This window comes from Adiantum capillus-veneris, chromosome 4, assembly GCF_014529385.1.
Source record: "Adiantum capillus-veneris isolate H3 chromosome 4, ASM1452938v2, whole genome shotgun sequence".
In the NCBI taxonomy this organism is placed as follows: Eukaryota; Viridiplantae; Streptophyta; class Polypodiopsida; order Polypodiales; family Pteridaceae; genus Adiantum; species Adiantum capillus-veneris.
Window position 1 is genome coordinate 134,184,868 of NC_140934.1, and position 22,953 is coordinate 134,207,820.

The following is a 22,953-nucleotide window of genomic DNA, read 5'->3' on the forward strand; positions in this document are numbered from 1 at the left end:
TACATAGGTTTAATAAAACACACACCTAAGTAGAAATATTTAAATAAAATACCAAAATAATTATAAAAAATCCCTATATTTAGGCCATATATACAATGAAATATTTACACACAAAGAGGCCATAATATACTTTTATTTTTTTATTTTTTTTGGCTCACCTAGCCCAGTGACTAGCTAGCTGAGGGTTTTTAAGAAGATATGGGAAAAGCCCCCTAACTCACACACGCCTATGTACAATGAAATGGCAGGGATAGCCATAGCGTTTGGGTGAATTTGGTAGGGTGGAGTAATCTAGTATGGAAATTATGGAGAGCCGAAAAAACGGCTATCATTAGCCCTCCCCCTGGATGATGCTATATTCATGTACCATCATAGAGCATATTTTCCAAAGAGAGTGCTTCAGAGTCCTTGACAAGATCTTCATTGTTTGGCCCCTTGGAATTTTGGTTTGTGTTACACTCATGCTTCATGGAACAATCCTTACATGAGATAGTTGCCTTTTGCTCTGGTAGATCCTTTGGTAGAAGGCGACTCAAGTAAGGCTTCAAGCGATAGCCGTTTACCTTCCTGGAGTGCTCTTTCCCATTCAAGTCCATAAGTTGATAGTAGCTTGAATTGAAAGCCTTCTTGACTATGTATGGCCCCTGCCATCTTGTTTCAAATTTGGCATCAAAACGATTATCGAGTCGATTGTCATACCTTAGCACAAGATCTCCTTCATTTATGCCTTTGCCCTTCAGTTTCTTGTCAAGCTTCTCCTTTGTCTGTGTGGCTTTCCTCTTATAGCACTCGTATGCTGCTTCTCTTTTCCACTCAAGCTCAGCTAAGGTAAGAAGTCGATCCATCCATACCTCTTGATCATCTTGTGCTCCTTTGCCATGAAGTCGCATTGTTGGGATGTTTAGTTCAATTGGCTGTAAAGCCTCTTGACCATAGACCAAGTGAAATGGTGTGAACTCCGTGGCTTCCCTATATGTGGTTCGATACGCCCACAAGGCACCATCCAAGAAGTCATCCCACAACTTTTTCTTGTTTTTTACCATCTTTCTAATGATGCCTGCAATGACACCATTAGCATTTTCTACCAAACCATTTGATTGGGGATAGTAGGGTGTATTGTGACGATGTAGAATGCGAAGCTCTTCACAAACTTCTGTGAGCAAGCCCTTTCTAAACCCTGGACCATTATCAGAAACAATCTCCAAAGGTGTGCCAAATATACAACAAATGTGATTGTACACAAACTTGCTAACTGTCCTCTCATTCACTCTTGCCACACTTTGAGCTTCCACCCACCTAGTCATATAGTCTACAGCCACTAGAATGTAGAGTTTACCATTTTTTGTACTAGGCAGAGGACCCATAGCATCAATGCCCCACTTTTCAAACGGTCCATTTGCAAGCACGATTTGCCTTGGACCATAAACCAATCTTCTATTCCCATTTACCTGACAATTGTGACAACTTTTACACCAATGTTGGACATCCACATGCAGACTTGGCCAAACATACCCCGCAAGCAAAATCTTCTTCACAGTTAATTCTTGGGCAAAATGACCACCACATGCTTCTTCATGCAAACCTTTTAGAATGGCTGGAATCTCCTCAATAGTTGGTACTCTTCTGCATACTTGATCCCTCCCTCTTTGATAGAGGGAGCCTTCTAGGAAGAGATAGAAACTTGCCTTCTTCATGAGTTTCCTCTTCTGAGCCTTCGTGAAGTCTTGTGGAAACTCACCCTCCAAAATGTAGCCGATAATGGGAGCCAATGACTCCAATCCCTGGTATCTCGGTTGCTTGACAGCTGCTGCCACCATGATGACCTGCACTTCTCTCTCAACACATGTAACTGCTTGTTGTGCAAGTAAATCGGCATCTTCATTTTGTTTCCTCGGAATATGATATAGTTGCACTTCTTCAAACTGATTAAACATCTTACGAATGGCATGAACTTTTGTCCTTAAGCTTTCATTCTTGCATGCCCAAATGCCTAAAATCTGTTTAACAATGAGAAGTGCATCTCCCTTTACCATGAGACGTTTTATCCCTTGGCCAATGCACATCTTCAAACCATGAAGTAGTGTGTCGTATTCTGCTTCATTGTTGCTAGTTGAACCTGGTAGATTGACCTTCTGTTTCATGACCACCTCTCCACTTGGGTTGAGCAACACTAGCCCTCCCCCTGCTTTTCCTGTGGCTCGTCGAAAAGCTCCATCAAAGAACAAGGTAAAAGCATTGGGAATACTTTTTGGTGGTGGCAATGGTAGGGTCTTTACTTGAGGCACCTTAATTTCCTTCTCATGTACCCTATAAGTGAGAATCCCTGCCAATTGTGCACGCACACTATCTTCTACCTTGAAAGAGTATTGGAACTCTTGCAACTCCATAATCCACTTTGAGATCCTAGTACTAAGATTCATTTGAGATGACACCCAAGGGAACAAATTTTCTGCAGTGAGAATTACAAAAGGTTTTGGTAGTAGGTAGGATCTAAACTTTCTCACCGCAACATGAGAGAAAGCATCATGAGTTCTGCTTCTGTGTAGTCTCTCTCCAAAGCATTCATGACCCTACTAGCAAAGTAGATGGGTCGCATCCTTGTACTGTGGGGATCTTGTTGTAGCAACACAGCACCAATTGTTTCCCTTCCAACACTAGAGCTAACAAAGAATGTGTACTCCCAACAAGGAGGCATGAGTGTTGGTAGCTCTGACAAAATGACTTTAATGTTACAAAAATACTCTTCAAGCTCATCAGACCATGCAAATTCTACTTGTTGTGTCAACTTTTGCAAAGGATGAAGCAACTCCGAGGCTAAGTGAATGAAGCGTGACATATACTTCACCTTCTGAATGAAAGAGATGACCTCCTTAAGACTCTTCGGTGATGGGAACTCAATAAGAGCCTTTGCCTTTGAAGGATCCACCTCAATGCCTTTATAGGAAACCTTGTGACCGAGCAAGATCACTTCATCCTCACCTATGTGGCACTTGTCGGGGTTGAGTTGACCTCCCATGTCGTAGAGCTTCTTTAAACCTTCTTCTACCCTTTGTAGATGCAATGATTCTGAGCTATAAATGCAAAAATCATCAATGAACACCCTAATTGACTTTCCAAAGAATGCTTGAAACACCATGTTCATGAAACGTTGGAATGTTGCAGGAGCATTTGTCAGACCAAATGGCATGACTCTAAAAGCATAACAACCCTAAGGAGTGATAAAGGTTGTTTTCAATTGATCTTCCAATGCGATACCTATTTGAAAGTAGCCTGAGTAGCCATCACACACAGTGTACTTCTCATGACCAGCTACCTCATTTAGTATCTCATCCTGAAATGGGAGGGGAAAGTGATCTCTTTTTGTTGCCTCATTGAGTGGACGGTAATCCACACACACCCTCCACTTTCCGTTTTTCTTAGGAGTGACAACAACAGGAGAGACCCACTCTAAATTCTCCACTGGATAAATGAAACCTGCTGCTAGAAGCTTTCTTACCTCCTTGAGTAGAGCCTGCTCCTTTATAACTCCTAGCCTTCGTAGCTTCTGAGCTTTAGGTGTGGCCTCAGGCTTTAACTCAATCTTGTGCTGAACAACATCTACCCCACGCACGTCGGTGTAGTCTTTAGCGAAAAGCCTAGGAAACTTCCTTAGCACACATTTGAACTCCTCTCTTTCATCCCTTGTAAGTGTTGTTGATAGCATACCTTCCAGAATCCCTTCATCTTGAGCACCTTCGTTCTCTTGAGGACCTACCTCCTCCAAGCCTTGACATGAGGTCTCTTGGTTGCTTGGCTTAAACCTTACCCCCATGACTTCGATGGAAGACTCCTCTTCAATAATGCTGCTGCTACTTTCTTCTTCTGAAGTGCTATCGGTCCAACCTTCTTCCGTCTCATTTTGAGATGATTCTTCATGGAGCTCCTCTTGGCGTTGCTCCTTCATGTCAAAGACAACCTTCTTATGATTGTCATTCCTGCAAATTAATTTCCCACTCTCCCAATCCTGCAAAGCTCGCATTTTCATTAGCCATGGTCTTCCTAGGATAAATGGATAACCACTTCCCTTGGTCGACATAACATAAAAATCCACTGCCTTCTTAATGCCAAAGGCCTCCACAAAAACATTTTTACAAATTCCTACGCACCTAGCCTTGCTATTGTTTGCCATTTTCACTTTGATTTCAGGTGTCTCATGGATGTGCATGCCTAGTCTTTGCATGAGTCCCTCTGTCATGATGCAAATTTGTGCACCCCCATCCACTAGACCTTTCCTAACCAATCTCCCTTTGATGTAACAGTCTAGCACCGGTGTAATGTCCTCATTTATTTCAGCTTGTGCAATTTTTACAACAGGCACACTCTCTTTTACCTTTCTCCTAGTGCTAACTGCCCTTGTTAAATCCCTCCTAACTTGTGGACATAATGCAAGAAATTGAGGCCATGAAATATCAGGACCCTTACCTCTCATGTCTTCCAACAAGTTGTACGGAGCCATACCATGTCCAAGAGGGAAGTCTTGGAGGTTGATACGACGTCGAGTCCTCTTGGTTTCCTTGGTTTCCTTTGCCTTCTTGCCTTGTCCATGGTCACTCTGTGATGTGACTCCTTCTTTCTCTTTACCTTTTCGTCAGCCACGCTTAATGCCATTGGCTTCCATGTCAACCTCATTTGAATTTGTCACCTCTACCACATGCACATTTGGATCTGGCAAAGGTGGAACTCCTTCTACCCCTTGTGGAGGTGGTCTTGGTCCATTTGGCCTTTGTAGAAGCCTTGGTTGTTGACCAGCTCCTTCTCCTGCATTCATCACTGGGTAATTCAAGTTAGGTCTCCCTGGCTCTCCACGGGGCCAAGGACAATTATACATCCCATGTCCAGACTCTCCGCAATTCCAACATTGCAAGACTCTCCTAGGTCGTGGGTCTCGCTCTTCAGACTTCTTTGCTTGTCCCTTTGGACCTACAGCTTGTGCAAGGTGAATTGACAGGCTGCTTAAAGATTCGTTTAACTTCTCAATTACTTCCGCCGTTACCTCAGGAAGCTCCCTCGATGTTGATGCTTGTGACTTACCTTTGGGTCTAAGACCTTCTATTGGAACCTCTCCCCTTAAGCACTTGAGTTTCCTATATTTCTCAACAGCCCTAGTTTCAGCTGCATCAAAGGTAGCAGGTGCACCCGCCTCAACTTTTACCTTAAGGTCAGGAAAGAGTCCGGCTATGAACCTCTCCTTCTTTAGAAATTCTGCACCATCACCAGGGTTAGCAACATTTCGTATCCATAGAGCCCAAAGACGTTGAAACTCTTGCTTGTACAAGTAGTAGTCATCTAAGTCTTTTTGCTTATGAGAAACAATGTCTTGCCATAATTTTTGAGTGTTTTGGGGATCAAAGAAGAATTTCTTGAAACGATTCAAAACTTCTGTGTAATTCCCCTTAACTTCCTCAGGCAAAGAGTCAAACCAAGTGCTAGCATCTTTCCTAAGGACCACCTCAAACATTTCTACACGTTCTTGATCAGTTATTATCCTCTTGATACGGCAAGACATCTTGAAATTCGCTAAAAATAATTCAGCATCCTCTCCAGGCTTTCCAAAGAAAAGAGGATACCCAGACATTTGGCGTTGGCTTTCCATTGAATTGATTTCAAAGTGACACCCGTTTATGTTTTTCTTTCTTAAAAAGATTTACACAATAATGTTTTCTAGCTTGCAATCTATTCTACAACAAAATAAAGATATTCACATCAAACGACCTATGATAATCAATAAGAGGTAGGATGACAGGGTTTGGTGATGCGATAATTTCTCCTACTCTTTGGGCACCAAACATGAAAACCATACGTTGTTGAAAATGGATTTTCCTACTAATTGCAATGTTTATTCTAATGTGTGGAGTGAAATGGAAGGGGAAAACCTCTATTCCTGGGCCATTATCCATGGTCTATGCATGACCTAATGCTTAAACCAAAACAAAAATATAGACGTCCAAACTAAGGTCATACCTAATGAGAGGCAAAATAAAAGGATTTACTGATGCGTTTATCTCTGCCAACCTAAGAGGACCTAAAATTCTACGAATTACACGTTGAAATTGCAACTTAGTACTAACAATTATGTGTACCTTTTGCCTTGCAATGGGAATGAAGGGATCATACAAATTCTCGTGATTCATGCAAGCTACTTGATTATGCTAAAGGTTGAGCCTACACAAAACATACACAAGCCTGTTCCTCCGTGGGGGCACCAAAATTGAGGCGGTCTGGGGCGGGCAACAAGAGAGGCGACCTCTAAACACCCCTCAAGGCTCCCGTGCTGCTCAATTGGGGCTGGGGCAACCACAAGCACAATACAACAACAAACCCACAGCCAAACCCAAACAAGATAGGGGCACCACCTAGTTATGGTATGCGAACTAGGACGCAAGAGAGATTTTGGCACAACCAAGAAGATGCACCACACAACACACACAAACAACCTCACACCAAGACACACACAAACTGGACCAGAGAGAGCTAGAGAAAAGGTAAGAGAGAGAGAAAAGGATCTTGCATAATACCTTATTTGTGACTTGCAAATGGAGATGGTTCGTTAGGTTGCTATCGTAGAACTTGTACAAAACTCACTCAATGCTTAGTGATTGCTAAACATTGCCAAAACACACACACACTGTCTTAGGGTGTGGGAGACGTCTCACCACAATACCCTCTTACAATGGTCACAAAATTGGCAATGAAAAACACACTAAAACACTTCCTAAAATCAAGATCAACCGATAAAAACTCAAAATACACAAGTCACCTTGAATTCACCAAACCGTATTGCACAAATGGAAGGACGAAGATTTGAACATCGAATCACGCCTTTGATGCACCAAACCTCAATTTATTGATGATGAAGGAGCATATACAATAGTGGTTTTGAGATTTGTCGAACTCACGCTCTCTCACTTGCAATGTGTAGCTTGAAGGCTTCTCTCACACCAAGAGTGAAGCTCACAAGTGGTTGCTACACCTAAGTCTCTCCTCACGCATAGAGTGTTGGGGTGTTATGTGAGATGTTGGAGGTTGTTTTACAAGAAGGAGAGGGGCCTATTTATAGGTTGGAGACCCCTCATTAAGATTATTGGAAATCCTAATTTACAAGCTAACAAATCAGGATTATGATTTTTTTGAATATCAAAACATTGCGGGCCTTCTTTGTCTGCTTGAGTCATGGGTGTGGGCTCAAAAGAGAGCATTATTGATGGTAGATAAGGTGAAAGTAAGTTTTAAGGAAGGGGAGAGAGAGAGAGAGAGAGAGAGAGAGAGAGAGAGAGAGAGAGTTACTATACATGTCAAAATTCGGAGTGGAGATAGGTGCCAAAATTCTCACCAAAAAGCCTGTTTTTTATGCCTGCAAAAGTCTTTTAGTGGCCCCCTCCTTTGTTGAATTTGTACAATGCATCCAAGAGTGAGCCCCTCCTTTGTCATATTATAATACAAAGCATTCAAGTTGCCCTTGACCCATGCATGGAGGAGGATTATTGGTGAAATAAGAAATATATACATGGTGGGACTAGTGTATGGACTATTCATGGACTTTAGCTCAATGAGCACATGGTGTTAGAATAATGAGTAAAAATAATAATAAAAATATGGAGGAGTTATGGATATGGAAAGATATTGGAATCATATGATATGGTCCCTCCTTGAATTATTTTGGGTGAAAGAGGAAAAGGTATGCAAGTAAATAATATAATAAAAGTAACCAATGAGTAGAAATCAATTTTTTGTTTTCACGAGGGTGAGGGTGAAAATGTGGGAGTGATTTGTATAAAGGAAAAATATGAGGTTAGAGTATGTACATATTGGCAAAAAATATAATTATGGTGTAAGAGGATGAAAGAAGGTGTACATAGGTTTAATAAAACACACACCTAAGTAGAAATATTTAAATAAAATACCAAAATAATTATAAAAAATCCCTATATTTAGGCCATATATACAATGAAATATTTACACACAAAGAGGTCATAATATACTTTTATTTTTTTATTTTTTTTGGCTCACCTAGCCCAGTGACTAGCTAGCTGAGGGTTTTTAAGAAGATATGGGAAAAGCCCCCTAACTCACACACGCCTATGTACAATGAAATGGCAGGGATAGCCATAGCGTTTGGGTGAATTTGGTAGGGTGGAGTAATCTAGTATGGAAATTATGGAGAGCCGAAAAAACGGCTATCACTAACACCACCGAGGTGTACCAAGAACCTCTACACACCCCTAAGTATGGTGCAACTAATGCATGCAGTTGTCGCCTTACTTTGCATAAGATGTCTTGATTGGTGAGCGTTGACGAGCAACTATTTCATTATTTCTTTCGGCATTAATTCTCAACGAGCCCCATCCATTACAAACTCAGAACTCGGTCCTTGTTGCGCTCGTGCGGGGCACTGTTTTGCAGGATCTATCGGGCTGTGGTTAAATCCATGACAAGTGATTTGCAGCGAATCAAATTACGAGTCCCCTTTCATGCGTACAGAGTTTGTGTTGAAGGATGGTCATGACATCGGTGGCTCCATGCCCTGAAGCTTCAAAGTTCACCTACACTTTTGGTAGAATGGGTAGCGATCAATACCCGACTTTGGTGATGGCTGGACGCCAGTGGCTCCATGCATGTTTACTCTCTCAAGCCATCCACGCCGGCATGGATGGCTAGAGGCAGTTTCAATATGCTTAAGCGTAGTCTTGAATTTTATCAATGAAACTATGTCTAGCCATCCACGCCGGCATGGATGGCTAGAGGCAATTTCACATACTCAAATGTAGTCTTGAATTTCATTGTCACATGCTGAAATGTAGTTTTGAATTTATCGATGAAATGCCTCTAGCAATTGGCAATTTGACATTCTTAAATGTAGTCCTAAATTTAATCAATGAAATTTTCTCTAGCCATCACTAGCGTGGATGGTTTGAGGCAGTTGCAAGAAATAGAAACAAAGATTTTGAACCAAAATAGCACACTTTTGAAAAGTCAAATGTTAAGCTTTTGAAGCTTGTTCAATGGTAGACTTTTTGACTCCTTAACAGGGCCATAGGTCTTGAAAGTGAAACGCAGTAATTGTAGTAAATATTAGGTGCATTTACACTACTTGTAGTTTCATTAGTAGCTCCTTTTAAAACCCCTCTTGCAACTATGCAATAAAAGTGGGACTTCTAAACCTACTTAAAATGATTTCTTCTTTTCATGATATTTTGATGCAATTAACATTAGTAGGGAAATTTATCCTATTCAAAACAAATTTATCCTCCTAAAACTCTTGGAAACGGAATGTCTACACATACCATTGTCTAACTAAACATGTGCACAAATGACATCTTAAATGCACTCACATGCAATGAATCTTGAGCAATTTATGACACTAATGACCTTAAAAGTTGAATGTGACATCTACCTTAAAGAGAGCCGTGGTTGCTCATTACCAAAATTCTTGGATACTCATTTTCATCACACAAAACAAATCAAGGTTTTAAAAGAAAAAGTACATGCTTTTACTTGAGGTTTATAACTTCTTTGAAGTATATTTTAAATTTGATTGCAAATAGAACTACCTCTATCCATCCACGCTGGCGTGGATGGCTAGAGGCACAAGTCTCAAAGGCCAAAACTCATCGTGTTTCACTTTCAGGGTCTATGGCCCTTCTAAGGAGTCCAAAAGCCTAACATTGAAAAAGCTTCAAAGGCTTGATGTTTGACTTTTCAAAAGCGTTTTGTTTTGACTCAAATCTGCATTTTATGATTTCTTTTAACTGCCTCAAGCCGCTAGAGGCAATTTTGTCATGCTTAAATGTAATCCTAAATTTTATCAAATGATATTGCCTCAAAATATCATGAAAAGAAGCAATCATTTTAAGTAGGTCTAGAAGTCCCACTTTTATTGCATAGTTGCAAGAGGGGTCTTAAAAGGAGCTGCTAATGAAACTACAGCTAGTGTAAATGCACATAATCTTTACTACAATTATGGCATTTTTTTAAACATAAAAAGAATCATCCTATCACCCAAAAGCTAGTAATATCATTGCTTTTTTCATGTCATGTTTCCTAGCTTCAAGTACTTGTGTTTATTGCATAAGATATTACCTCTAGCCACCCACACCGGCATGAATGGCTACAAAAAAATTTCCTTCAAATTAACAATGGCATCTTGAACCAATCAGTTCATTAGAAACTTGATAGAGAGAAGGCTCTTGCAAAGTTAGATCGAGCTTTTTTAGCATCATGTGTCTTTTGTACATGCATCATTGCTTATTTTCATTTATCAAAACAAAATTTAAGTGGATGTGTGTTGTTGATCGTTATTTACAATGGCACGGTGGCTGTCAAAAAAATTCACAGTCAAATGCAAAAATTCAATGTAACTCACAAAACATTTCCCTCTAATGTTAATAATATTAGGTCCGTATTTAGAATGTCTTCCACACCCCCCCCCCCCCCCCCCCCCCCTCGCTCCTATTTGAAATCCTCCTAGACAACAAGATATTTTCAAGGGTATGTGATGTGCTTGGGCAATCAAAAATTGTGCCAATGCAGAACTTGTAATGTAGCCCTGTTATGCATACACAATCAATGCATGGAAAAAAAAAACTTCTGCAAGATGTGGGTATTTCTTATTGGCATTTGTTGGCAAGGCTTCCTATTCTAAGCAATGTGATGGTCTTTGAAGCTCCTATGTCATCAACTTGATTGAAGGCTGTAGGGGTTTTTTGAAGGCTTACTTATCTATCTGATGCTTCTTTGCGATCCATTTTAGCCTTTTTTTTGGTGTCTTGTTCCTTAGCAGTGGGTTCTAGCTTGACTTGCAGTGTCTATATGTATTCTTGATTAGCATGTGCTCTAACCAACTTCTTTGGTAGCCAGATGTGCTTTGTTCTAATTTTCGGAGTCCACTGTGATGACCTTGATAGCTGCATCTTCTTTGGAGTGGGTCAACATGACTGTGTTGTAGGGTTGGCTTGTTTGGGGATCCAAATTTATTCTTAACTTGTATGTGCTTGTATCACGTTCTTTGGATCCCATACACATTTGTAAAATCCACTTCGTCTCAAAGCTTTTAGCATACTTGTTTGAGATTTGGACTTCCTCTTTGGTTGCCTTTGGTTATTTTTCTTTTGAGATTTTCATGTGCAATCACTTTATCTCGTGATCCATAAGCCTTGTGTAGCATGCAATGGTGAAGAGAGTGACTTGCTCTCTCCTAACTGTATTGTAAACGTAGGAGGAATTGAAAGAATTCAAGCGGCGATGCGGTGACAGCAGTTTTATTGGTTTCCTTTGGGACCCACTTCTTTGTAATTAGTGGTTGTTTTGTTTTGATGATGCTGGTTTGGGAACCCATCCTTGTCCTTGATTCGTTTGTGTTTGAAGAGACTTCTTTGGGATCCACCTTGTCTTTGTGTGAGTGAATAGTGGTCTTTGCTTCAGTCCTTGTACACTTGGTTGGGGACAAGATTAGACTTTGGGAGTTGATACTTTAACCATTTTGGAATTCAAATAAACTCTTGACCTCTTTGTGCTTGAATCAAATTCTTAAGAACCAACCCAAATCTGCGTTGTGAAAGCTTGCGGTTTTGCAATTTTCTTAACCATTCTTGAATCTTGTGATTTTTCATCAGAGATATTCATCTTCTTGATCCATACCTGCTTTTGGCTGAGTTGGCTCTTTGGTATCCAAATTTGTTGAACTTTTTTTCTCTACCTTGTTGTTCTTTGCTTTTGACCTTCCATGGTGATTACGAAAGCTGTTATTGATAGAGATGACCTGAGTTCCTAGTAGGCGATGTCATAAGAATCATCAATGTTGCTACTATCCTCAGCAAGGTTGATTTTGGCCCTTTTCCTTGGTGGTTTGGTTGGTTATGAAAAGTTATTATCTATCTACTCTTAGATTGTTGTTTTTGGAAGAAATTTTCTAGGCCATCAATTAGGCATTTTTAGCTCATTTCCATGGTCGTCTTCTTCTTGGCTAAGTCTTTTCTTCTTGTAAAGCAGTCACCTATGAGGTCGCTTGTTGCAGTTGTGTCACCATCGAGGATCTTGGAATCCACTTTTGAAGCACTTTATTCTTAAAGCGGTGACATTGGCTCCTAGATCTTTGATCTGGATAATCATAAAACCGTGCATTAGTTAAAGTGTCATTCATGTCACCTTCCAAGTTGTCTAGATTTTTTTTGTTGACATCTTCTTGAAGCTCCAAGTGCTCTACGAAGTCATAGAACTCGTCTTCTCTTTGTCTTTTGATTTGTGACATTCCTTTGTTTGCTCTTTATTTTGGGAGCTTGTTGATGCCTGATTCACTTTGTTTTTCTAGATCATACTCACTACAAAATAAGGAACAACATTAAAGTCATCTTTATCACAAAGCTTTGTTGTTGGACCATCTTGAATAGCGCACACATCCAAAGTAGCCAAGATGTTCTCCCATTTTAGTGGCTCTAATGCTTCTTCAAGAAATGGTTCTGGATATAATTATTATCTTTGATTGTCCTTTCTAGGATACATTCCTCTCGCTTTAAGCTTCCACATTGCAAAGCTCCACACATACACATTTCTTAAGGCTTACCCAACCATGCTAGAAGTCTTGATCGAGACTTCCAACCATATTGGAAGTCTTGATCTTGCTATTGTAGCAGAACCAAATCCTCCACAAGGGTTCGGCTCACATCCCTGTAGCTATGGTCTTTCAAGTTTATCATTATCATGGTTTCCATATGTCTTAGGTAGATATGGTCATAACCCCAATCTTGGACCATTTTCAATTGTCGTATGAATGGTCTTCCTAGAATGATTTCATAGTTGTTCTTTTTGCCAAAGTTAACAAAAGAAAAAGTGCGTTCATATTCAATACCACAAGAAGTAACACCTACTTTTTCTAGAAATCCTAGGGGCTTTTCCATGTGTCCATATGCAAGAGTTAGTTTCATCTTGGTAGCCTCAGTGCTGGTTTTCCCCATTGTTTCAAGTTCTCTTTTGTTGCGATGGCAACACCAGCTCCATTGTCAAGGATTTACATGGCTTTTACACCTTGGAATAGAGTGGTGTTCCCATCTTCCCCTCATAGTACTCCCTACTTTGTTCACACATGCCCGTCTTGCATTCAAATTAGGTCTTTCAAGATCCTAGATCTCCTCTCTGATCCTCGTTGGTGGGTCTCTTACCCCAAATGTTTTCTAGACATTCTTCTACTTTTGACCACATGTTTGGTCAGATTTTCAACAATTCTACTAATGTGATTGTACAGGTCACCACTGTTGACAAAATATCTACTAATCCCTTGGAATATATGACCTTTGATGCCAAATTTCTATGGGATGGCACTACATTGATTTTGGCCTTTTCTTCATACTCTCCCATGTAAGATGGTAGAGTCCTTAATGACTGTGTTCGGCTCTATATGGACATCTCTGAACCTATGTCTCCATAATATGATTGAAAATCTAGGTTCAATTGTGATTCTACCTTGAATTACTCTATGAGAGCAGAAGATAATATGTTGCTTTTGTCTTTTGCCTCTCTCACTGCTCTCCATAACTCCTCTAGTCAATGGTCCTCCACTATCAATACATATGGCGGAAAGTCCCTAAAATATTGATCTATAGTATTTGAAACAATCATCGGATCCTCTGGCTCTAATTCTGGTCTTTCATCATTTTTCTTTTCTCAGGTACACTCGCTCTCATGAACTCTTTTCATTGCTTGAGTTACCCTTTCTTGATGCGTAGGCTCTGGCACAGACGGAATGACTACTTGTGGACTCGGTTTTTTTGTAGGAAGTTCTTGCAGTACTTATGCTGCTTGAACTAACTTTTGACACATTTATAGTCTTTGATTCTCTAATTTAGCATATGGATATTTCATCCATCTTTGCTCTTGGGTTTGATTGTTTTTTAGCCGCTCTTCATAGACTTTTAAGAGGGCATCTAATGGCTCATTAACCTTCTCGACCAACACTGATCCTCCTGAACTAGCACTCCTCAGTTTCTCTTCCGTGGCTGGTTCGTTTGGAGGTTGAGACATTTGTGTAAGAGGAGGTGCAACTCTTTCCTCATGTTGTCTTATCTTCTCTTTAGCTTGGGTAAGCTCCTCAGCTAGGGATTTCTTCTCTCATTCCCTACGTGCTTTCATCCTAGCCTTTCTAGCTTTACAACTATTCCATTTGCTCTTGGTTTTTTGACTAGGTGTGTCAATCATTGGTTCATCATCTGTTTCTAGTCTTGTGTCATTTTTTTTTCCTTTGTCTCTAGGTTCTCATCAGCTTCCTTTTGAGCTTTCACTCTTGTAACAACTTGAACTTGTACGACGTTTTTATTTTCCAAGCTATTGGGTAGTTGAACGATCCCTGAGACATTTTTTGTGATCTGTTTTATTTAGTTTGGGTTTTTTGGACAATTGGGGATCAACTGAATGAAGCCACAGTCAAGAAAATAGTCATTTACTTGAGTGATCTCTGTCTGAGGACATTGTTTGACAAAGTGGTTGTCACATCTTTTGTGACAATTTTTCATTGAGGAGCTTCATCTTGCATTTCCTCTTGTTGGAAACAAGTTCTGATCAAGTAGCTATTCACAATGAAACAAAATTTCCTTTCATCTATCTCATACCTTCTTTCTTCAGGTTCAAATGCAGGAGGTGGAGGTCATACCGGCCTCACCAATCCATGTGTTTCTATCATCTTATGTTTCTTCAAAGGGCATTATCCACTTTGTATGTATAGACATATAAGAGCTTGTAATCTGTCAGCTCTTTTGGGTATGGCTCTCAGCACCTATAAAGGTTGACCTCACTACCGTCAATGCATCTATACATCCCTTCACTCTCATAATCAGTTCCCCAAACTCTCTGAATAAAATTGGCCTTTATCCACTACAAGTTTGGAAGATCCATTATGAGCAGATGCTCCTCTATCGTTGGGATACCAGAGCTTGTATAAGCTAAGTTTGAATGTAAAGTAGACATGATTTTTGGGCTTAACATCTCTAGCTTGATGAAATCAGCCTTATTCCAATGTGTTCAAGTGCTTTGGTTAGGAAAAAGTCGAAACTATGTCCAAAATCGCGACCATCTCCTCACAATTCTCTCAAATTGTCACTTTTAGACAGTCCTAACTTTGGGATGCATTTTGAGGCCTGACCCTAAGGGTCTTTGATTGTTGTTCAATGGTTACACTAAATGTTATAGAGCTACTCTTGAACTTCGTTCTGATATTTCTAATTCAATATTGGGAGCTCAAGTTATGGCCAAAAAAGTCTTCTATCGCATTTAGTCTTCTTCTAGGTCAATTATGGTGACTTCAGAGTGTCAACACTGGATACATGATTTGGTCCACTTATAGGTGTTCAAATTTTTTTTGGGAATGATATTTGGGATTCTAGGGTCAAAAGCAAGTCCTTTGACTAGTCAATGTTCTTGTCTAGCCTCAACATGTGCCTAGAATCTTCATATGTGTATGATGTCTCCTAACTCAGAATTGCTCCAAACTTTAAATGTAGACTCTCCTTGATGTACTCTAACCACCCCAAGTCTTAGTTTGTGATTCTGACACTTTTAGTGAGGTCTATAACTCCTTTTTCTGTTTGGTTGCTTGCAACTTTCTTGGGAGGTTAGCTAAGCCAAAAGTGATCCAAATTGAATGAACTAGGTCTCTAGGCCTATTTTGTAATGGCAAACACTTCTGTAAGCTCAAACGTAAGTTTTGGCCTCTAATTTGGAACTTGAGACATCATACGCGTATGATGTCTTTTGTGGAAAAATGAAGTGACTTTTATCGTAAAGACTCTTTATCACTCAAGCAACTCTCAGCAACTCGCAGAATTCAATTTCAACACTTTTTGTACATGTTATGGTCAATACAAACATGAACCTTGCACAATTTCCATCTTTTGACACTTTTTAGTCCAAATGTGCTCTAAATGCAATGAAATGTGGGCTAGAGACATCTTTTATGCTTTAGGGCACTAGGATATACTCAGATGTCTGATTTGACCCAAATCTAACATAAAAGTCTTCATATGTATACGATGTCTCTTGGCTCAGATTTCACTTATATTCCTACCCAAGGTGCTCCTTGATGAGTATAGCAAGAATATATGCTCACAAAAAAATTTCGATGTGAAAAATGCACAAAATCACTATTTTTCACTTTTGGTTCATAAAATTGTCCTTTAGACATCATACACGCGTAATGATGTCTAGCTGGTCAAATTGAAGTGGAACTCGCTCTACAGATATCCCACCTCACAAGCAACTCATAGCATCTTTCAAATACTCAATTCCAATAATTTTTGTGTTAGATATGATCAACTCAAGCATTCACTTTTCCTAGATCCGCCTTGTGGCCTTTACAAGCCCAAAAATGCTTCAAATTCAATGGAGTTTTCCCTATTTTCTTCCTAAATTCTCTAGATCATAAGGGTGCACTTAGATATGTCCTTTGGCTCCCAATCTAGTCTCAAAGACATCATACACATATGAGGTCTATCTGGTCAGAATGGAATTTCGTTTCTACCCCAGGTGCTCCTTGATATGTACTACATGCACATGTGCTCAGAGCAAATTTTGAAAGTCAAACTTGCACAAATTTGCCACTTTTTGACAAGAAATTTCCCGAATAAAATCCCCTCAATAATCAATCTATATATTCAAATGAAATGAAACTTGGTGTATGTGCTCAACACAACTTGCAAAAGATGGGTATAATGTCAAAAGTTCACTTCCGGCCTTGCATACGTGTATGATGTCTGCTAATGGATTTTTGGTGAGAATTTAACCACAAGTATCCCCAAGTGTCAAGCACTAGTTTTCAAGCATTTTTACCATATTTCATGCAAAGATATGCTCAGAATCACAAGTTTCTCTTTTTTTCGTTTTCAACACTCCGAGTTTTGTCTTTTAGGTACAAGGGCTGGTCAAAACCCTAGTCTCAAGGTGCACTAAGGGTAAAACACCGCTTTTGAACACTCTGGTGCAGTCTGTTTGTCAAATTTGGTTTCCAGGTACCTCTTGAGACATCATACACGTATGCCAACTTTGCATAGTTTGAATTTTTCTTTAGAGAACTCTTGCAAATGCCCCCTTATATGTTGTGCATATAAGAGGGCATATGTGTCCAAGTTTGAATAATTTCAATTTCTCTTCACAGAACTCTGGAAAATGCCCCCTTGTATGCATAGCATCAATCGATCATGAAAAAATGTCAACAAAAATCTGTTTATTGCATTCTTACCCCAAAATCAAACTTTTTTGTAATTTTAAATGCAAACAAGCACTTCATCAAATAAATCAGTGTGATGAATAGCTCTAGATTAGAATCAACATGTCCTACCTAAAACTACTCCTACACATCATATGGGGTTATGCATTTATGAGTAGAAAAATGCTTCACTACCACACACAGATTAGCAAACGCTTTTATCACTTTACAAATCACTCAACCACCAACAATTACTCTAATCTACAACTAATACTACAAATCCTAACTAAATCTATCTAGTCGCAGACCTCGACAAGACACACTTCCTCGTCCACTTGATCTCTATATATCCTCTTCTGGATCCACTTAAGAAAAATGCTCTCTTTAATCAAAACTAAAGCAAGCAACCATCACATGAGTGTTAGTAGGATTACTTACTTAAGTCCTTGTGTCCCCGGCAACGGCGCCAATGTTGTGGGAGCGAATCACACCACCTATAAAGTGCATGCATCACTACCGAGATCAACATAATATAAATCAAGGACACATATGACATGATAGGCGCACAAAGGAAATATCTATATCTTGTCAATCTGAGACCATCCCACACATACAACACTCGGGAAGGCCAACTAAACCAAAATCAAGAATCTCACTGCTCTCAACTACAACACCCAACCCACATACACACAAACAAAAGGAAATTCACCAAATCATACTAGAATCGTACAAAACTTAAGAAACACCATCCCCTCACTAAGATACACCTACCCCAAAGGCTTTACACTAAAATCATCACTCCAAATCCATCTGCAACAAACATGTATGAAGACATAGCAAAATTTTGAAAGTGTCTAAAACTAAAATCTTTGAGTATCTATGTGTAGCTTATGTTGCCACGATTATAATGACTACTTGCACGCATAAAAGATACATTGGTTTTCTACTTTTACAACCACAAATAGCTTGTATATATGTTAGCGCATGTGATCCGTTTTGTGTGGAATGCTTGGAGTTGTTGCATAGCTCTCTCCAAACCTATCGCAATGGTGCACTTGGATCTCCAATGCAATGAGCGAGCAGGGAGTAGCATCAGGTAAGCTCATGCTCTCTCTCTCTTTCTCTCTCATACACAGTCAACAGCAGCACAAAACCTTGATTAAGATTAAATTTCTCTTTACAAAATGACCTAGGTACCTTATATACTAAGGCTACCATAGGTTAAACCAAAAATAGAGTTCAATGGGTCAAATGGCTTTGCATTTACAATCTGGAAGTGCCATCGCACCCTGACTTCTACAACTAGAATAGCTACTCATCACAAATGATGTTTTTAACCATAATCACATCATTTCATAACTCTCAAAAAATAAGACTTTGGTACGAAAATTGAGTTATGCCGTATTGTTGACCCATGGATCAACACTATGCATGCCATGACCTTGCTGCAAAAACCAATGCCAAAGTGGCAATTGCAAGGGACTTTTTAACCAGGATAATTACATGGGTTGTTTGAGGGGTGGTGGCTAAGCATAGGAGTTTTCTAGTGGTCTTAAGCACCTACAAAAAAAAAAAGGCCATTCGGGGAGAAATTCTTGTGTATGATGCACACATCCTGCATCTGCAGTGTGCAAGGGATACCTGAGGCCCAAACACCATGCATTCCCCACCCTTTTGGCTAGCCCACGGGTCCATGTCCAAAACATCCTGCAAAAATGGATTTAACTGAATGCAAAGAAGAAAGGTAGAATTCTCAATGTACAAGATGCTTAGAATTACCTCTTGTTGCTTATCCTCATCATCCATAGTTTATGTGGCTTCAAGGTTGATATAGGATTTGTTCTTGTCAAGTTTGCAGGGGTTGTGCAAACTAGGTGAGTCATGGCGGATAGGAGTTTGGTTGGCAACAACCCTATCCTCATCCATGATATGACTCTTCTCTGCATCGAGAATTTCTTCTATCACCAATGTAATTGTGTCAGCAACAACAGAGTCCCCCAATGGAAGAAACTTGTCATCTGTAGGTTTTGCTATAGGATCAAGAGGGAACTCCATCCTGGTGCATATGAGGTTTAGGCACTCGTCTAGCCCAATTCAAAAAGCCTTTTTGAGATCATGCAAAAATAAATACTCTTCATCCTCAATAATTATGTTGCTAAGGTGGTTACTCTCTACCTCAAATATTTCTACAAAGTCACAGTTGTTGGGATCAGGATCCTTGGAGGTGCCGACAATCTTCTCTCTCACTGCAATTGCCCCTTCCAAGTCATGGAGATATTCGATGGCTTGCAGTCTTTTCTCACTCTGGACATCTATAGGGGTGGGTTTGGGATCTTTATGATCCAACAACACCCCACCCACTCACAGATGCGGGATCTCCATCTCCTCCAAGTAGGGTTCCTCATTGACAAGGAAGTAGAGAGTGGTAATGCTGGACAAAAAATATTGCTCAATTTTGCGCCTCTTGAAGGAGTTTGCAACTTCCTCTTTTTTTTATGGCAAAAGTGGCGTGCCTCTTTTGCAATCTAGTCTCTTTGAAAATGCAGTGTCCCCTTGTGGATGTAGCAAAGTAGGTCACATGGCAGCACAACATGGTGTTGTCTTCAGAATTCACTGTAGATTTGAGTATATGCACATGCATATACCATTATAATGTCCTTAAAAGTGTCATTGTAGAGTTGTATGGTTTTCTCTATATCCACGGTGCGAGTGAAGATGTCGTGAAGATCATTGCGGCCAACATATTTGGTGTTCTCTAGGAAATGAAGGAACCGTGAAAGGGGTGTGTGTAGCTCTTTCAAAGCTTCTATTGAGTGGTAGGAGGATGCGATAGCATGTGCTGCCATGGCTCTCTCTCTCTCTCTCTCTCTCTCTCTCTCTCTCTCTCTCTCTCTCTCTCTCTCTCTCTCTCTCTCTCTCTCTCTCTCTCTCTCTCTCTAGTCTTGATATCGAAGATAGACAAAATAAAATTCTCCCTCCCCTTAATATACCCACCCCCCCCCCCTACTGCACAAAGAAAGACCAACCCAAATCTCTTTGAGATACACACAAACACACATGGGTGTGCACACAAACACCCAAACAAAATTTGAAGAACTTAATCAATGATAGTGATACTACAACGACCTAGGTTGCATTTATACGTCCGTATGAAAAAATTGTACGTATAATTCGGTATTATACGATGTATACCCATATTACAAGTGTATCTTCGAATAAACAATATTTTGATTGAATTATATTTAAATTGAGATATATTTTCATCAAACTATTGTTTATTTCGAATGAACTATCGCGACATTGATATTGCCAATAGACACACACACACACACACACACACACACACACACACACACACACACATAGATTAGAGAGAGCAGAGAGAGAGACATCTTCGATAGAGACAGTGACATCGCAGTAGTCAGGTAATCACTTCTACTGCTTTGATATGTTTTTTTCTGTGAAGATGTATTTGCTAGCGCTATTGTTGTGCAGCTTTGCTCTCACCTCAGTGTTAGTTTGCAGGTTGTATTTGCTAGTGCTATTGTTGTGGAGCTTTTCTCGCACCTTAGTGTTAGTTTGCAGGTTTGTCAGTCTCTTTGGTTGTGTTGACCTCGTATCACACTACAAAGAGAGAGAGTTTAGACACCCGTCCTTGACTGTGTTGTTGTATTTACACACACTGCAAGGGGGGCTAGACTTTAGACGATTTATCCTTCATTTGGTTTTACCTCTGTGTTTGACTACAGGGGGTAGCTTAGGATGTGCAATCAGATTTTCTATCTCTGGTTGTTGTTGACCATTGAGTCGCACTATAGGGAGGGATTATATATCTTGCATCCTTTCTTCACTACAAGAGGCTATTCATATTAGCGACGCTCACACAGCGACGCTCAAAACAAAAAATACCGGCGTCGCTATGAGCGTCGCAAATTTACAAAGAAATTTGCGACGCTCATAGCGACGCCGGCTGGGCTAAAAAAATAACCGAGCGCGCCCAAAAACTCAGATCTCAGATCTGAGTTTTTCGGCGCCCTCAAGCAAGGAGCAGGTAACGATCTTCCTCTCTCTCTCTCTCTCTCTCCTCTCTCTCTCTCTCTCTCTCTCTCTTTTTCTTCTTCACACACACACACACACACACACACACACACACACACACACACACGAGGAGAGAAAGGAGAGCCAGGTATGCTCCTTCCCTCTCCTCATTCTCATGTTCCCTTTCCCTCTTTCTCTCTCCCTCTCTCTCTCTCTCACACACACATAGTGTTTTTGAGAGAGAGAGAGAGAGAGAGAGAGAGAGAGTACAAACATAAACAAAAACGCACACACACATACATAAACAAAGAATGCACACACACATTGAGAGAGGAAAAGAGAGAGAGAGCATGCATAAACAAAAAAATGCACGCATTGAGAGAGGAAAAGAGAGAGAGAACATGCATAAACAAAAAACACACACATTGAGAGAGGAAAAGAGAGAGAAAACATGCATACGATCCAAAAAAATGCACACACATTGAGAGAGAAAGAGAGAGAAACTAATTTAACGTCGTAGGAAACTAATTAAAATTAAAAGACCTAAAGATCTAGCCGACGAGGAGTTGAACTCAAGACCTATTATTCAAGAGGGAAATGGCATAATCAATCTATCATACTTGGCATGGGTGATAGAAAGGTTATACCATTTATCTCTTTTTATTGGCACACACATCCACACACGCGCACACACACAAGAAGAAGAGAGTTATAACGTCGTAGGAAACTATCCTAAAAGACGTTAAAGATTAGGTTAGATGTAGACTTACGTTAAATTAGATTTAGGTTTATTTAAGTTAAATTAGATTAGATTTAAGTTTATTTTTAACTAGATTTACGTTTATTTACACTAGATTTAGATTTACGTTATATTAGATTAGATTTAGGTCTCCATAGACTGCGATGCCTGCATGAAGCGGGTGAAGAAAGCCCTCAATGGAATATAGGGTATTGTTGCCTTCACTCATGGTGGGCTCCGTTGATCCAAAAGTACTGGTGAAATGTCTTCAGAAGATAGGGAAGAAGGTGGATCTTCAGGGCGGCAAGAGTCACTACATCCCCGACACAATGACCATCTAGACAACCTCTAGTCATTCAACAGCAACTTCAAAGTTAGTAACAAGAGCAAGAACGGTCTAAAGGGCCAATTGCTGTCGCCAGATGTGGATGGAGATGAGGCAGCGTCACCGCCGGAAGTTAACTCTCACATCTTTAGTGATGAGAATGCCAACTCTTGCCGAGTTATGTGAAAAATTATGTGTTAAATCAGTTTTAAGGTTCTTATAATCCCTGTTAGTTTAGTTCTTTGTTTTTAATATAACATAATTTACGTTAGATTTAGATTTATGTTATATTAGATTAGACTTAGGTTTATTTAGGTTTACCCACACACACACACACACACACACACACACACACACAAGAAGAAGAGAGTTTTAACGTCGTAGGAAACTATCCCAAAAGACGTTAAAGATTAGGTTAGATGTAGACTTACGTTAAATTAGATTTAGGTTTATTTTTAGTTAGATTTACACTTATTTATGTTAGATCGAGTCCACGCAAGAATTACTTACGGTTTAGGGTTTAGAGCTAGACGAACAGTGAAAAGATCTACTGTGAAAAGATGTTAAGATGCTGTGAAGTGCTACAGCTAGAGAAGAGGCAAAGGGGTTTTGTCCACTACATGCACTATC